This window comes from Eulemur rufifrons, chromosome 6, assembly GCF_041146395.1.
Source record: "Eulemur rufifrons isolate Redbay chromosome 6, OSU_ERuf_1, whole genome shotgun sequence".
NCBI classification, from domain to species: domain Eukaryota; kingdom Metazoa; phylum Chordata; class Mammalia; order Primates; family Lemuridae; genus Eulemur; species Eulemur rufifrons.
The window spans coordinates 59,785,127-59,802,999 of record NC_090988.1 but is presented as its reverse complement, the minus strand read 5'-3'; the positions used below and the strand labels follow the sequence as shown (position 1 = coordinate 59,802,999).

Sequence of the window (17,873 nt, the reverse complement as noted above, 5' to 3'; positions counted from 1 at the left end):
CAGACAGCATGTATTCGTTGTACACTATTTCATGCTGGACTCTGCTAGGCACATAGGATATAATTATTAGCAAGACAGACTTGGTTCCTGTTCTTAAAGGGCGTACCATTACCCTTAGCACCTTATACTTAGTTGACCTTTGTCAAATGATGTGAACATTAGGTTTATGCAAATTACTAAATGAGCACCATTTAAGATAGCATTAACAACATTTCAGACGAGATAGGGCGCATTCAGGGTGGTATGGCCGTAGAAATTAACAACATTTTAGATGTCAGTGTCTCTAATAAATATTTGGCCAGCATTAAAATGAACCAGTAATCACATATGGGGAGTTTAGACTCAAGACTATATTTAGAAAACTTAAGGAATGTTAATTTTCTTTCTGAAACAGCAGGTCTAGTGAAGCTTTTTCTTAAGAATTAAAAAAGTTCCATGCATAATTTGCAATGGAATTGGCAAACAAAAACTATTTGCATCTCATTATTGTCCTCTTACATTACTTCAGCACACATAAGAGGCGGCAGCAGCAGCTGCCAAAGATGAAAATAATTACCATCCTGCGTCCAAAAAGAGAAGATCTTGGTGCCTTCTGTTGAGTTAACCTTCTTTATAGATGTCACTCACAAGAAAAACGGGACTTTAATAGTTGAAGTTCTAATAGTTTTGAAAGTGGGAGACTTGAGCACCTCACAGAGCTCAGAGAGCTGTAGGTGGAATTAGTGTGAAGTGTTGTTGAATTCTGACTTGCCTTCACATTCATGAGTTTGCTTGTTCCATGCTGGGGGCAGAACCACCCTCATATGAAATGGGAGAAGATTGGAGAGGGCTAAGTCCACCAAAATAGGGCCAAGGTCACCTGAAGAGTTCAAGCACTTCAGTGAATTATAGTAGAAGGTCACTGTTAGATTTTGAGTTTGAAGTAAAACTTGTTCTGATTTGCCTAGTTTCAAGTTGGCCCCTGTGTTTTCCAGTGTGCCTCAATGACAGCTGAAATTTTGGGCTTTCTTAATGTGGAACCAGTTCAACTTACCAGGAATTGATTTTGCACACACAGGCAATTGTGGCACACTGCATACAAGGCCTTCTGCTAGAGAGGCCAAATATATCCTTTGGCATCAATATTTTGGAGATGAAGAGTTAATGCTAGTAATTCATATGCAATACCCTTTTTTGGCAAAGGAATAATAGACTTTTATCAGTTTGGTTCCTGCCATTATTTGTGTTCAATCCTGGACAAGTTAAATTATTTCCAGGATGTATCTTAAACTCCTCATTATTTTTGATGCTTGCCCTGCAGCTGAGTAAATACCTCTTTAGGATATATCACAATTGACTTGGCTTGGGTTTTGAAACATGTCTTGGCCTCAGAACCTACTTATGTTCATACATATTGGTTTCTTCAAAATGTACCTAGTTAATGTAAAATTGTAAATTTGAAATTGTAAACTTTAAAGTCAATTTTCATTGCTGCTCAGATTTTTGCATCTCAAGTTTTATTTATAGTGATTTATGGGAGGAGAAATTGTGTTACATGGCTTCCTTGAACACCCCAAGCATGTACGGGTTTGGATCTTAAGTGATTTACATTATTCTTTTTCAAGTGGATTGTCATACTGGGGAAACAATTTCCTTCAGAATTCCGCTAATAAATCACAGATTCTCAGTGTTAGTATTCCACTGCTTTATTATCATTAAACAAATGACACCCTTTTCTAGTTTTTGGTTTTGCAAGCCCGTGGAGTATTTAAAACAAATTCTCAGAATCCCCTTAGGAGCCCTAGTGCTTTCGAAGTTCTGCTACTGCTGCAGTACCAAATGTAGCTTCTTTTAATGTCCTTTGGGTTTTGTAGGGCTCCCCCAGGCCGAGAGCTGGGAGAACGGAAAGAGTTCACCGGTTTGTTTGAAGGCAGGAGGGCTGTACAGGCAGACTCTCTTTTCCCAGACTCTCCCAGCTCTGGCTTTTCATGCATACCAGAAGAGCCGCTTTTTTCCTCCAGTGATTGAAACCATCTGGACTGCAAGGGGGTCACGTGTGTATGAGAAAATGACATAAAGTTTCAGACCCCCTTGTGCTTTGCTGCAGACCCAGACAATTCTAGGTCGGATGGTGTCGAGGTGAGGGCCGTACAGTTTGAGGGCCAACTTCCCATCCTGGCCTCCCCTGCCCCCCACCTTCCTCACTCCCGCTTCCCCCCTCCCCCCCATCCCCGCGCACTCTCCGTGTGGCTTCCTTGCTCCCTCCAGAGCCTCTGAGCATTCCCCTCCGCCGGGCTCCGGCAGCCCACCCTCCCAGTCTTGGGTGGAGGCACATATCCTCCACGCCCCCCTCCACTCAAATCTGCGCTCCCTCCCTTCTCTCTCCCTCCAGCCCGGCCGCTGCCCCGGGCGCAGATGCCTGCCCGCCGCCCGCCCTCTCGGCAGGAGCGGCTCCTCCTCCGGGCTGTGCGGCTCCCGGCGAGCCCCCGTCGGTGCGGAGCAACCGGCCTTCTGCGGATCGCAGAGGTAAGTGCCTCGGGCCCGCCGCCGAGAGGTGGCCTGCTTGCCTTGGTGCCCTAGCTCCCAGCTGGTGGCGGGTTGGAGGGAGCACCGGCTCCGGCTCTGCCGCGCCGGGTCCTGCCCCTGCCCTCCTAGCCATTTTCCCGCTATTCCCGACTCCTTGCCCCGGCGGCAGTTTGCCGGCTCTGGGAGTATTCGCGTTGGGGCCGTGGAGGAGCGGGCGCAGAGGAGCAGGGCGGCGGGCAGCTCCCGGGGCGGGTGGGGACTGCCCTCCCAGGCGGGCGGTCGTGGCCGGCTCTGCTTTCCGGCCGGCTGGGGCCGCGCGTTGGGGGTGGGGAACATCGAGGCGAGGGTCCGGGGCAGTGAAAAGCCGCTGTGTGCGGAGCGGAGACCGGACTCTGGCCGCTCTGGGAGTGGGCTCTGCGGGCCGCCTGGTCCCCTCGACGCCGCAGCCCAAGCTGCTCTGCAGCGGCTATGGAGCTCTTACCTGGAGCTGTTGTAGCGCGCGCGTGCACACACACACACACACACACACGCACGCACACTCACGGAACTCAAACAAAGGGAAATTAACTTTGCATTCTATCTCTTCAACAAGTAAAACTGTTTGTTTGTGGATGGTTACCTTCCATTTTTTGCCTTTGTTCTGATGTGCACTAATAATAAAGGTTTTTTTCCTTAAGTGACCCAAGAGTAAAGGAACACAGTTTAGCCAGCGTTTATACCACCTTGTCCAAGTATTTAATAACTGAGAGACTGAATGTTTTCGTGTTTCTAAAGAGGGTTAATTGCATTTTCCTGGGATATTTACACACGTGTAGTTTATAATTACTTGAATATGAATAAAACAGCTTCTTCCCTAGGTGAGAGAATTTGCCTTAATGCTGCCTTAGTCCAGCTCTTGCTTTTATCCCCAACCAGGTGTTTCTGCTGTTTGGACAGTAGGGTTTTGGGAATCGTGAAGAGGTCATTATCCTGTCTCCCAGACTGTTTTGAGCTACGTCTTAGATGCACACACTTCAACTGGCTCTCTTAGGATAGGGCCACAATTTAAAATTCAAGTGGCTGATTTATTGCTTTGTTTTGTTTTAGTAATATTTTTCAGAAGGTGAATCCCTTCATTGATTTTTTTTTTCCAGAAATAGAGGTTTCTAAAGGATCAGAAATAGTTTAGGATCAAGAAAGCTAATCAGAGCTAGAGACTGAATTGCTCATAGTCTATGTCCCATGCTGAATCAAAGACAGCATAAAGCAAGAACTTAAGAAGAGCCTGTTGAATACTTCCTGGATTCTGCTGGCCTGGCAGAGAATTCCCAGGTGACTAACATAGATTTAGTCTTCCTTTTTATTTATCCAGCAAATATTTACCTTTGGAAAAACTCCCTGAGATATCCTAAGGGGAAGAGAATTGTTCGAGTGTATATGGAAAGTGTTATTATCCCCTGATTGGGCCAGAAGGGTACCCATTTTTGGTACACCAAGGCAACTTTTACCTTCAAAGTGTTTTTTATGGAACTTAGATTGTGATTGGCTTGATAACTAGTAAGATCCTTGCTCTTGAGTTTGTGGACTCATTGGGGAAAGAGGAGTGACGTGTAAGAGAAGAATAATTTCAGATCGATTGGTTTAGAATATAAAAATTATAAAGCTCAGCCAGGTGTGGTGGCTCATGCCAGTAATCCTAGCACTCTGGGAGGCCAAGGCAGGAGGATCACTTGAGTTTAGGAGATAAGGCCACTGCACTCTAGCTGGGGCAACAGTAAGAGACCCTGTCTCAAAAAAAAAAAAAAAAAAAAAAGGAATTATAAAGCTCAAGGAGAAAATGATCCTTAGGGAGGGGGGTAACTTCATAGAAGAGAGGAGATGTCAGCTGGGCCTTGAAGCACAGCATGGTTCTGAAACTGGTAGAGAGTTGCTGGGGAAAGTTTTCAAGGGAACAGAGAGCAGGCCATTTGGGTTGGAACTAGGGAGAAAAATAATACTGAGCCTCAACCATGCCACATGCTATTCTCTCTTTCATCAGTTAGCGTTGTGAAGTAGGTATTGTTGCTCTTGCTTTAAAGAGGAGGGAATTCTTATTGTAAAGGGAGATCAGAAAGATAAGTAACCTGCTCAAGATGACACAAGTAGTAAGTGGTAGAGCTGGAATTCCAATGCCTGGCTGTCTGACCAAAGCATGTGCTTTCACAGCTGCCTTCTACAGCGAGCAGTGGGAGGTCCAGTTGAGGCTGACTGTGGTCAGCTTGAATTCTGGCTCAGGGGCTGGAACTTTATCCTGTAGACATCGTCTAGCTTTTAAAGATTTTTGAGAAAAGGAGTGATGGGCAAAGCAGTTTTTTAGAAGATTAACATGTCATCTGTGTACAGGAGTGTGGCATGCTTATCACAAGTCATGTATAAGTCTTAGTTCTTAATTAGGGGTTTTAAAAAAGCAAATATAGCCAAGATATCTGGGTGTTTCTTTCTGTTTTTTTTTTAACCCCTATGCCTTGAAGACAATATCTGGGTGTTTCCATTCCTGCCTTAAAGTACCCTGCAATAAATAGCTTGGTTCACTGGGTAGGAAGTAGTTGCAGTGACCACAGGGTTGCTGGGGTCAGAAAAGAGCTGAAGCTTACCAGGTAGACACAGAAGTGGAATGTGTATGTGGAATGACGCCTCTGGTGGTTTGTCCTTTATGTTTCCCATGTTTCACAATGTTTTGGTGCAAAGTTTTTTCTTTCATCCCTACCCTGAGAGGTGGATCAATGTAATTTGTTTAAAAGCCTTTCCTTGACCTAAACACCTTATTTAAGTTGATGTGCCTTCCCCCCCCCCCCCCCCCCCCCCCCGCAATCCCCAATTCTCTTGTTTCTTAAAAATGATGAATTTTAAAATTTGGTACTGGTAAGGTAAAAACAAATTGAGATTACCTTTCTTAATAGACCAATTAAGATAAAAATGTGCATTTATTTCACTTTTTGTTGTAGGGACTCAGGAAGGGCCACAGTGGGTGGAGCCATTTTACTAGAGTTGCGTGCCTCTTTGAATGCAGTCTGGATTACTTGCTGTTCCTTGTGCATCCTCTGGGCCTTTTCCTCCTAACCTGTCAGGGCTTTGAAGGCTTGGTTCTTAGGCTGAGGAATATCAGATAGCAGGAGCTTGCACAAAGAAAGAGGAGCTGATGGGCAGAAAAATTAAATTTGCCAACTACAGAAGTTTATTTTAACTGTTACAAGTCAACCATGTTTTTTTTGTTTGTTTGTTTTTGGGACAGAGTCTCACTCTGTTGCCCAGGCTAGAGTGCCGTGACATCAGCCTATCTCACAGCAACTTCAAACTCCTGGGCTCAAGCAATCCTTCTGCCTCAGTCTCCCAAGTAGCTGGGACTATAGGCATGCGCCACCATGCCCGGCTAAGTTTTTCTATATATTTTTTTAGTTGTCCAGCTAATTTCTTTCTATTTTTAGTAGAGATGGGGTCTCGCTCTTTCTCAGGCTGGTCTTGAACTCCTGAGCTCAAATGATCCACCCGCCTCAGCCTCCCAGAGTGCTAGGATTACAGGTGTGAGCCACCGTGCCTGGCCAACCATGGTTTTTTACAGTATAAAAAATGTGAAACCAAACTGTGTTCTTGGTTCTCCATACCCATTTTTACCTGGAGAGTTTGCCCTATTCAGTAGGGCTTTGATGTGTGAAATTAACACCAGTACCTCTAAATGTGTCAGGATATGACTCAGTTTGGGTTTTGGACCTCTGGGGAATGTGACCTCTCTTAGTGTATGGTATTTGGAGTCCAAAAACATGAGTTAAAGTTCCAGGGTTGCCATTTATTCAAAAGTTTCTGGAGTTTGAGGGATCTCTTAGCTCGGTTTTTTTAAAGTTCTTCTTGACCAGGGTAATCCGTTAGGACCAGACATAGGAGATCATGACCTGATTAGTCCCTTGGTTCCTTCTCCCATTTGTATCTTGTTTCACCTGAAAGTCATTTTGTTTTATCAATAGCCTCTGGTTATAGGTTATCTGGTCATTCCTCCAAAGAATGACAGAGATCATTGTTAGTCATTTGCTGATCTTTTGGTATGCATTCCTGTGAGTTTCCTTCTTTAGTTTAGTTTTGAAAGTTGGGACCTCAAAAACAGACTTGGCAGTGCTCTTATTTAAATGTTCAGGCTGGGCGCAGCGGCTCACGCCTGTAATCCTAGCACTCGGGGAGGCCGAGGTGGGAGGATCGCTCAAGGTCAGGAGTTCGAGACCAGCCTGAGCAAGAGCGAGACCCCCATCTCTACTAAAAAATCGAAAGAAATTAACTGGACAACTAAAAATATATAGAAAAAGTTAGCCAGGTATGGTGACACATGCCTGTAGTCCCAGCTACTCGGGAGGCTGATGCAGTAGGATTGGTTGAGCCCAGGAGTTTGAGGTTGCTATGAGCTAGCCTGATGCCACGGCACTCTAGTCCAGGGAACAGAGTGAGACTCTGTCTCAAAATAAATAAATAAATAAATGTTCAGAATGTTTGGTTGGATTTTTGATTCATTGCTTACACAGTTGTTAATGTTTTTATATGTGGTAATTATTTGTTATTTTTATAATTTATTAAAGGAATGATTTATGTTTTTTCTTTTTTTTTTGTTTTTAAGGGACAAGGGTCTTGCTATACTGTTCAGGATGGTCTTGAATTCCTGGCCTCAAGCAATCTTCCCATTTCAACCTACCAACTTGCTGGGATCATAGGTGTGAACCACCTTGCCTGGCTTGATTTACATTTTCTGAGATAGCTAAAAAGCTTAGAAGAATAGAACTGGAACATCCGTTTTGAAAATAGTCTAAATCATTTTTTGTTGGGAATGGCATCTGGACAATTCTCTATGACTGGAATAGCCTTTTGATACTCAGATGTCATCTCCTAGGGTAGTAGAACTTTGACTATTTTAACCTATTTCACCTCCAAGCATCCTTAAATCTTTCTTGTGAATGAGATTTGATCTCTCTCAGGAGTTTTCACAACCTCCATAGGAAATGCTTTCTAAGGAAGATTTCCAGATTGATGATCACAGATTATCTCCTTGTAGTTACCCTAAATATTTTTTTTGTAGTGTTTTTTTACTTTTACTGTTTTCCTGTCCCTCTTCAATGCACAGATGTTCACAGAGTGATCAAATTGCCTTTTCTGGACTCTAACGGCAGCTACCAAATGTACAGATTGTCCCATATGTACCCATCTTTTCCCTCCCTTCCTCTGACTAAACAAGCTTTCTCTGTTTTCCTATGTAAGCCTTACTTTTCAGAGCTATGATTATACTTGTTGCTTTGTGTTTTGTTTTATGCAGGAAGTCAGTATCAGATATGTTGGCAATTAGAGCTTTCAGATTGGAAAGAGCCTTTTGGGGTAAAATGTGCTCCCCCCCCATTAGTATAAGTTATTGTGGAATATGTATAAACTCTGGAGATGATCTTTTAGAGAAATTATCATCAAAAGAATTTTGCACAAGTCCTTTAAGGGCTTAAAAAGAATCCAGCGTTTGCAAGATTGTACTAAAAGTAACAGATTAGCCCAATTAAGGCCTTTCTAGAAGTGTGGGAATCATTTGTTTAAACTGGAATTTAGGATCCTCAGGCAAATATGGTAGAAATAATCTGCTTAACCCTTTGTTAACAGCATAAGAAATAAACTCCTTTTTATGGACCTTTTGTGATAAAAGGCCATAGTGATTAGAATATGTCACTGTTTGTTAGTGTTCTGGAAACTACTCTGAGTGAGCAAGAGTCAATTTTGGTAGCTTTTTATCTTTCTTTGATGTGAAGTTAGGATCATGTATGTTAATTTAGCTAAGGACAAGTTTGAATCTAGGTATTTGTGAATTCCGCCCCTTCCCCTTCCCCTGTTCTTCCTTTTGGAGGAGGCTAACTGGAATGGGGTAGAAAGTGCCAATCAAGGAGTCCGTGTACTGAGAGATTTGTCAGACACTGGTCTCTGGGGAAGCTCTATGTATTACTCTCATTCATACACTTTTCCTTTCTTGTGTCCGACAGTTTCTGAATATCTGCTATGGAAAAAGCACTAGGCTGGTGCTTCTAAGCAGCTGTTTATTCTCTTATTACTTTTCCTGAGTGGACATGCTTTGTATTAAGGGTTTGAGGAATCAACAAATGGGTGAAGTTAAGAAATTAGATGGGAAATTATTTTTGGATTGAGTGTTGGGTACCTCCTGATTCAAATACTGCTGTTGGGAAGTGGCTGTTTACACATCACTCTGGCCTCTGCTCTGGGTGCTGAGCTGACCCCTGATAAGGCTCAACGTGGGATGTATTTTCTAATGAGTAAACAGGGCCTAGTCAGTTATTTTTCCTATTAGTCACGTTAATTTACATTTACTGTTGCTGGGAACTCTGGTTAGCATAATATCCTCTTGCATTAGGAAGTACCACTCAGTGGGCAGTGGTTAAGCCTGGCTGGAGAAGCTTTTCCTGAAAGCTGGTCTTACCTCTTCATCCAAGGCTGGATTCTAAGTGCTTAGTAGACCCAAAAGGCTTCTGTGCACTGGGACCAAGTCCAAGGGGAATGCAAGTTATCTTGAAAATTCTGCATTTGTATAGGAGGGGAATCAAAACTTTTTTGCTTCTTAGTGGACACTGGAATCTGTACGTAGAGACCTAGAGAAAAAGAAAACCTAACTTGCAAATGAATATTTTGTGCTGTGGGGTTAGGGTTAGCTGAAGGTCAAAGTGTTTATTTGAATCCTTGATGTCTAATTAATCAGAGATATCGGTTGCAAGGGTTCTGTTTTGCTATTTTGTCGTGCCCCCCCCCCGCCCCCCGCCATATCTGTGTTTTGACAGGTCACTGCCTTGAATTAGAATAGTATTTAGGACCACAGTGTTTGTACAGAAAGTGCCATAAGAGTCATGGGACATAGGCAGAGGCCACTTTATACCTTTTTTCAGAAGGACCATTTTTAAAACTCCCATAAGTAGCTCAGTGGTCATAATTAGTTAGAAATAGCTCTTCTGGAAGGTATTGGTAAAATGACATCTAGCAGCCTTTGTCTATTCCAGGTTTAGATTTGCACGAGAAAGCCAATTTGGAAGCAATGTCATTGCCTAGCTCTGCACGCGTTTGAGTCGCCTACATAGTTCCCACGTCTTTGTCACTATTACTAGTCCCTGGAGGGCCAGTGGTAGATCTCAGGATATGAGGCTCTGACTTGTTTGAAGCCACATCAAGAGCTAGTCCTGGTGGCTCATCATTGTTTTCTATGGTTTGTCACCTTGGCTAGGGTTGTGGGGTGATGGGTGGGTGGGACAGGGAAGAAAAATAGAAGGGCATATGGTCCTATGGAAGTAAATAAAGAAGTGAAAAAGTAAACATCTTTTTTCCCCTTTCTGACTTGGACCTTTGTTCTGTTGGAAACTCTTATCACTTGAGGTCATTTTATAAATATTCATAGTAACTATTTGAAGGCACTGTGACTGCTATACGCTGGTGAGAAGAACCCTGCTGGATGATTCTCTGGATGTGTTTTTGGATTATGCCCATTTTCTTTCCCTTTATTCTTCCTAAGATTTGGTGCTCCTGTTTTTCAGGGGACATTTTGGCTTCAGGGTTTAGATCCTTCTAGGGCCGTGAAGGTTGGGTGGTGATGCGAGTGTGACACATTGCCAAGTATGGGAAGTTTTTACACCTAGACAAATCACCAGGAAAAAAGAGAAAAGTTTATACAGAAAGCATGAGGATTGGGAAGTCAAGTAGGAAAATGGCATGGCAGATGGTGTCACTGCCTTGGCCAGTGTGACTGTCTCTGCCAAGATGGGACTGGTGGTGGGGTGGTACTGAGAATATGACTTATAATTCCACACAATTCCTGGAAGGGGAAGATGATTATTTTTTCCTTAAAAGAAAGCATAGTGCCTTACCTGATGTCTTTGAAATTTACATGACATAATCTATGAATGAGTGTATATAAACACCTGAATATGTCTATAACCCTACACCAAGCATGGTAGTAGATATATAAGACCACTGTGAGAAGAAAACCCCTGAATTTAGAACATACAATTGTTACCCAAAGAACTATATAAAGTATTAAGTTATCAAGCTCTAAATTGTGAATTACATACAAGTGGTTTGGAGCCCCAGACAGGGCTTGTGACATGCAGGTTTATGGCAAATCTTGGGCCGAATAGAGTCCTGTGGAGATGTTGGAGTGGCCCAGGGCTCAGTTTTCAGTCCCCTTCTTGTCTCTCTCTGTACTTTACTTAGGTGATCCCATGGCTTGAAAGTACTAGCATTCAAGGAATGTTAACTCTGTGCCAGACTCTGTTCTGAGAGTTTTATGTGTACTAATTTAACCTTCCAGACAACCTTATAACGTAGGTACTGTTATCATCCTAATTTCAAGGTATAGAAACTGGGCAATAGAGAGATGAACTTTCTTGAGCTCACACAGCTCCTAAGTTGGAGAGCCAGGATGCAGTGACCTAGGCAGTGGGACACTGGATACCAAACCCTTAACTGGCTCTGTGTAGCTGTCTAACTGGTCTTGGCGCCTCTGCGCCCATCTCTTTATAATCTCTTCTCTGTGCAGCAACCAGAGAGTATCATTTAACCCTCATGTGGAATCCCATCACACTCAGAAATAGAATCCTCATTTACCACAAGTCATTATGTGATCTAATCCCTGGCCTTGCTTCTTGCTCTCTACCTTCCTCCCATCTCTTCTGTCTCAGGGCCTTTGCCCTATGTCTGGGGTGCTCTTCTTGGTATCGCTAGTTTATACTCTCAGTTCACTTGAGTGTGAGCTCGAATGCACCACCTCAGGGAGGCCTTCCCAGACCATCCTATGTAAAACTGCTCTGAGTTGCTCTTTAATCCCTGCCTTGTTTCTCTTCCTAAAATTATACTACATATTTTTGTGTTTTTCCTGCCTGCTTTCCCAAATAAATAAACTCCATGAGGTTAGGGACTTGATCCATTTGTTTACTGGTATCTTTACTTCTTAGAACAGTACATGGAAGGTTTTCTTTAAATATTTGTTAAATGAATAAATGGTGTCTTTTGTATTTGATGTTCATGTTTAACATGACTTCCCTTGGATAAAAATAGTGGAGAGGAAAGGGTTATACAGGCGATAGATACAGGTCTGGATCCTAATTGGCTTTATGTAATAATACCAAGGCTTTGCTATAATATGTGGCCATGAAAATACTGAGAAAATCTTGTTTGAATGAAAGCACTGTGTGATATGTTCTGGATTCCAGGCATAGGAGCTCAGAGGAGAGAGAATAGTATATAGGCTGGAGTGCTTAGAGAAAATTCTTGGAGAACCTGTAGACTTTGAAGGACAGATTGGATTTGGTTGGGCATATTCCAATCAGAAGCATTTTTTTTTTAAAGTTATAAAGACTATTAAAGTGAACTGTTTTGACCTTTCTGTTTATAGATGGGAAAACTGAGCCCAGAGAGGTGAAGGACTTGTCCAAAGGCACACAGCTATTTTATGTCAGAACCATGTCTGGATTCTAGAGTTCAGTTTCCTAGTACAGTGCTGCCTTCAGGATCTAGGAGGACACTTTGGGGGTGGGAGGTGGTGAGTGACTGGGTGTAGCGTGAGCAAAGGCCTGGAGGCAGAAAAAATGTTGGCTTGTGTGGGATGGGAATTAGGTTGTCTTAATTGAATTACCAGGCTTATGAAAGAGGTCCATGAATAGGCTGGATAAGGTGAATCAGATCTTGCAGAATCTTTTTTTGTTGTTGTAAGCTGAAAATTGTGGATGTTATATGCAGAATCTTGATATCATCTTTTTTTAAATTTACCATTTATTTTTATTTTTTAAATTTTTTTATAAAGATGGGGTCTCACTCTTGCTCAGGCTGGTCTGGAACTCCTAATCTCAAGGGATCCTCCTGCCTTGGCCTCCCAGAGTGCTAGGATTATAGGTGTGAGGCACCGTGCTTGTCTCTTGATGTCGTATTGAAGACTTTAAATTCGGAATGAGAGGGAAGCATGTGAACATGCTTTAAATATTGTTTTGTATTTTTCTCCAGTGATAGTGACATATAATCAGTAATATAGAAAATGCATTGGCCGGGCGCGGTGGCTCACGCCTATAATCCTAGCACTCTGGGAGGCCGAGGCGGGAGGATCGCTCGAGGTCAGGAGTTCGAGACCAGCTCTGAGCAAGAGCAAGACCCCGTGTCTACTAAAAATAGAAAGAAATGATCTGGACAGCTAAAATTATATATATATAGAAAAAAAATTAGCCAGGCTTGGTGGCGCATGCCTGTAGCCCCAGCTACTCGAGAGGCTAAGGCAGAAGGATTGCTTAAGCCCAGGAGTTTGAGGTTGCTGTGAGCTTGATGACACTGCACTCTAGCTCGGGCAACAGAGTGAGACTCTGTCTCAAAAAAAAAAAAAAAAAAAATGCACTGGGATTGAGGAAGAAAGTGGAGGCTCAGAGGAGTTAGGAGGCCCTTGCAACAACCCAGTATTGGTATAGCTAGGGACCTACTAGTGTTTGTTTTTTTTCTGTTTTTGAAATTTGTGGTTGCTTTTGGAGAAGATGACATACAATTGTCATCTCATATAATTCTCAGGTAAGATGTATATACTCAGCTTTCTAAGAGAGTTTGGGGGTAAGAAGCAGGAGACCTGGTATTTTGCCTTAATTCTGTATGTGGTTATAAATGATATTTTAATATGGAAATGTTATTACTTCCCCTAAGAAACCTGGACCAGGTTAGGGCAGTGTTAGAAAGTTACATTATGCTGGTGTGAAAATAGTGATGGAGGGGTGAGGAGGAACAGAGGGAACAGACGGAAAAATGAGTGGGAGCAGCTTCTGAGAGAGGGCCTGTCAGAGAAGCTGCGTTGTGGCTGGGAAGTCAGGCATCCAGGACCCCAACCTTGCACTGTTTTTTTCTGGGACACAGGTGCCCAGTGGAAGTAAAACCTGTCTCCTGGCCCACAAATGCTTTGCATGGGTGGTTGTGCTAAAGCCTAGGCCCACTCACGTCGTCCACATAGGTTTCAAGTAGAACTGATGAGTATAGATCAATATAGCCCTTACCAGGCCAGTGAATTGGCACAGTGTGTGATACTCTAAAAGTTTTTCCATCTTCAGTAATCTTTTTCCATCTCTCGTGAAAAACTTTGAAAGTCAGCATGAAATTGAGAACACAGACCTTTAAATAATATCTCATACTGGATCTGAATGCTTGGGGTGCAGAAAAAAATCCTGGAGCATTTAGCATTCAACAAATATCTATTGAGCAGCTCTTCCTAAACACCAGATACTGCGCTGAGTACTGGAGCTTCAATCTTTTGATCATACTGCATCAAATGTTAGTAATAGGACAGTAACACGTGATTCTGTTTCACGTTAAGTTCTTTAAGCGCCACAGATTATATAGCTTGGTCCATAAACCCTCAGTTGGTTCAGACTGTTCACTTACATTTGTATTCACTTGCTGAATGTTTAATGTGTAACAGGCAATATGCTGGATGCTGAGGCACTTTTGAAGATGAGTTAGAATTGGTAAGGGTTCTCAGCTGGTTGACTGGAATTTACCAGGTAGATGTGGCAGTTTTTCAGTTTGCTGGGATTCGCAGCCAAGAGGAGAGTACAGTCAGCAGTGATGTGTCCCCAGTTCCTTGTCCACAGTGGACCTGCTCCTTTTACCTTTCCTCTTTTCCCCCTGCTCCCTAACCTCCTTCTTTAAATTTTAGAGAAATGAAAATTAGTTCCTTCACGTTAAGCTTGGGAAACTCCATTAGGGCAGCACTTCCCGAATGAAACCGTAAAGTTAGAAATCTTTCCAGGAGAATCTCTGCTGCCTGTGTAATCCTAAAGGAGCACCTTCTCCATGCGATCTTTCCTCCTTCCTATGAAAGTTGCTTTTGCCTACAGTAGGATAAGGGCGCACAGTGCTTGGTATTTCTCAGGTTCTTCTTCACTTCTGCCTGCTTCCTTTAGAGATGCTAGCAGAGCATGGCATTTTGTCTTCTCAGAATGAATGACACAGATGAGAGGGAGGCAGTCATGCTAAAATTTCACTTCCCATCATTTGGAAAGGCAGCTGCTCAGAACAAAAGAGAGGAACAAGAAGATGGATACAGAAGAGTGTTTGACTGAGCCTTTGGATTGCCGACTGCAGTGAGATTGTTTCCCTTTTCTTTGCTTAGCATCTGGAGCCAGCTTGTGCACTGTTTTGAGGTTTGCGTCTGTGAGCTCTGTTAATAGAAAACTACAAATTAGAAAATTATCAACTTCAACTTTAAATTGGTTCTTTTAAAAATATATGCATTGTCGTACATTCTAAAAAAATAAAAAGCTTCACTTTACCAACACCCATAGATCACTGCTGTTAAACTCTTAGTGCATCCCCTTCTAGGTCTTTCTCTAGGCATACAGAGAAATACAAAATATATACATATTTGTATTCATTTTCTACCAAAGTAAGATCACATTATCCATAGTTTTTCATTCTATTTTTCAGTTATCTCCAGTTTTCTAATTCAGTAAATTTTTATATTAACTAATACCCAGACCATACTCAGATTGTCTTAATCCATTCAGGCTGCTATAACAAAAACCTCAGGTAGTTTATAAACAGCATAAATTTATTGCTCACAGTTCTTGAGGCTGGGAATTCCAAGGTAAGGGGGCCAGCAGATTCAGTGTCTGGTGAGGGCCTGTTCTTCATAGATGGTAACTTCTAGCTGTGTCCTCACACGGCAGAGGGAGCAAACAGGCTCCCTCAAGCCTCTTTTATAGGAACACCAATCCCATTCATGAGTGCTTTGCCCTTAGGACGCAATCACCTCCCAAAGGCCCCACTTCTTCTACAATCACCCTGGGGGTGGGTTTTTTTTTTTTTTTTTTATTTCAACATATTGTGGGGGTACAAAAGTTTAGGTTACGTATATTGCCCTTACCCCCCCCCCCCCGAGTCAATGGGTTTTAATGGATGAATTTTGAGGGGGCACAAACATTCAAACCATAGCACTCATTGACCCTCAGATGTCCTTGTCATTGTTTTTGCATAGCAATATCAAACCTGTAACCACATACTATATCTGGGTATTATGTCCCGTAAACTTTTTAAAATTTAATCTAGTTCCTTTTGTATAATACTGTCTTGTTGAAGAATTATCCTTAATGGGTATCTTTGGTTACGGGGTGTTCTGTGAGCTGTGCAGTGCTGAGGGCTTTATAAATGTCATTGCATTTAACCCTTGCAACATCATAGAGGGGCATGTTTTATTATTCCTTAATTTTGTATACTCTTTTCCTTTTGGATCTCAGCTATCCCGGGGGCTTCAACTGTTTCCTTTATGTCTCAATGATCATCTTAAGAGCATGGATTCTTACGCCAAATGGTCTGGTTCAAATCCCTTTTCTACTACTTACATGTGATCTTCGGTAAGTCACTTAATCTCTCTGTGCCTCAGTTTCCTTATCTGTAAAATGAAGTATTAGTACCTACCTCATAAGGTGGTTGTGAGGCTAAATTGTGAAGTGCTTAGAAGATGGCCTTCTGGCAGATAGCTAGTGTATAAACTATTGCAGTTAGACAGCTGGATGATCTGCAGGCACCGCAAACTTTCCACATTCAATACTTATCTCTATAAAGCTGTTCTTCCTCCTCTTGTATTCACTGACTCCTTTAGTGATTACCAGAGTCACCTCTGATTTCTCCTCCTTTCTCAGCCATAACACTCATAAAGTCTTATCAGTTCCACTTGCCAGATGTGTCGTGAATCGACCTTCTCCTTACTGTCTTGTTGCGTCCTACCCGGAGAAAGCCTTGGCCATCTTTTGCTGGAATGCAGCTTCAGTGTCTCGAGTGCTGTGTCTGGTGTTCAGTCTCCCAGGCTGCTCCAAGAGTGAGCTTTCTACAATACAGTTTAATTTTGATACTTCCTTGTTAAAAGCTGTTTGCTTTTTTGTGGAGAAATAGCACAGTAAAGTGCACAGATAGTAAGCGTATAGCTTAATGGATTTTGACGTTTGCATACATCTATGTAACCACCACTCAGATCAAGATACAGAGCATTTCCTGCACCCTAGAAGGTTGCCATATGCCTGTTCTCGGATAGTATCCATGTTCCTACCCCAGTCACTCTTCTGTTATCATTTGTTTTGCCTTGATCTCATGTGAATGAATCACACAAGCTCTCTGTTGGTTCTTCTTTGACAGGATAGTTTCCCCCTTTGATATGATGTTCAGAAGTCTTTGTGATCTGATTTTCCGTTCAGGTCACCCACCCATGCCCTGCTATTCCTACTGTGCTGAAATTGTACGTAGCTTACCAACATAATGGGCTCCTCTTCCATTCCATTTTTTTGTGCTTGATACTCTCTTGCCCTTCTGATTTCATTCCCTGACAAATTCATCCTTCACAACTCAGCTCCAGGCAGAATCAAGCCTTCCCTTGCACTCAGGAGGAACTGATTGTTACAGGTAGTTGCCTGTTTACTCATCTTTCTCCTCTATGTATTGCTTTCATGAGCCCATGATGAGACATTTCCCCCTTAATTGGTTATTTGAATTTTATACAAGTAATTCATGTTCTTTCTAGAAAAATTAGAAAATAGGAAAAAAAAAAAAAAAGAACTCACCCATAATCCCACTATACAGAGATAATCATTATTTACATATATACATATTTACAATGAAATATTACCCTACCCCTGTCAGAATGGCTATAATTAGAGAGTCAAAAAAACAATACGTGCTGGCATGGATGCCGAGAGAAAGGAATGCTTATTATACACTGTTGGTGGGACTGCAGATTAATACAACCTTTATGTAAAACAGTATGGAGATTCCTCAGAGAACTAAAAGACCTACCATTCTATCCAAGAGTCCCACTACTGGGTATCTACCAAAGGAAAATAACTTGTTTTATCAAAAAGACACCCATACTCGGATGTTTATGGCAGCACAGGTCACAATCGCAAAGATGTAGAATCAGCCTAAGTGCCTATCAATTCATGAATGGATTATCAAAATGTGACATTATTTTATTTTACTGATTTTGCAAGCACTTTTAATATTAAGGATATTAACTCCTATCATCTATACTATGTATATTTTCTACAGTTTGTCATTTGTCTTTTATCATTTTCCATATATAAAATTTTTAATAATTTAATGTATTGAAATTAATTGGTCTTTTAAAAACATTTTGTCTGTGGTGTCATTCTTAGAAAAGTTTTCCCTCACCAAGATTAGATAAATATCTATTGTATATTCTTCTAGCTTTTCTATGATGTTATTTTTTATTTATTTTTTTTTTTGAGACAGAGTCTCACTCTGTTGCCCAGGCTAGAGTGAGTGCCGTGGCGTCAGCCTAGCTCACAGCAACCTCAAACTCCTGAGCTCAAGCG

At 42.1% G+C, this 17,873-nt stretch overlaps 1 protein-coding gene across 2 annotated transcripts in view; it reads left to right on the top strand.

Annotated features, from left to right (window-relative positions):
* The first annotated feature begins 2,083 nt into the window (after positions 1 to 2,083).
* The window catches only part of DENND2B (DENN domain containing 2B), a 155,713-nt gene continuing 139,923 nt past the window's right edge, over positions 2,084 to 17,873 (top strand). For both annotated transcript variants that reach the window (XM_069471132.1, XM_069471145.1), the window contains exons 1-2: positions 2,084 to 2,118; positions 2,372 to 2,505. The gene's annotated coding sequence lies outside the window, so the exon portion shown is untranslated. The remainder of the gene's footprint in view (positions 2,119 to 2,371; positions 2,506 to 17,873) is intronic.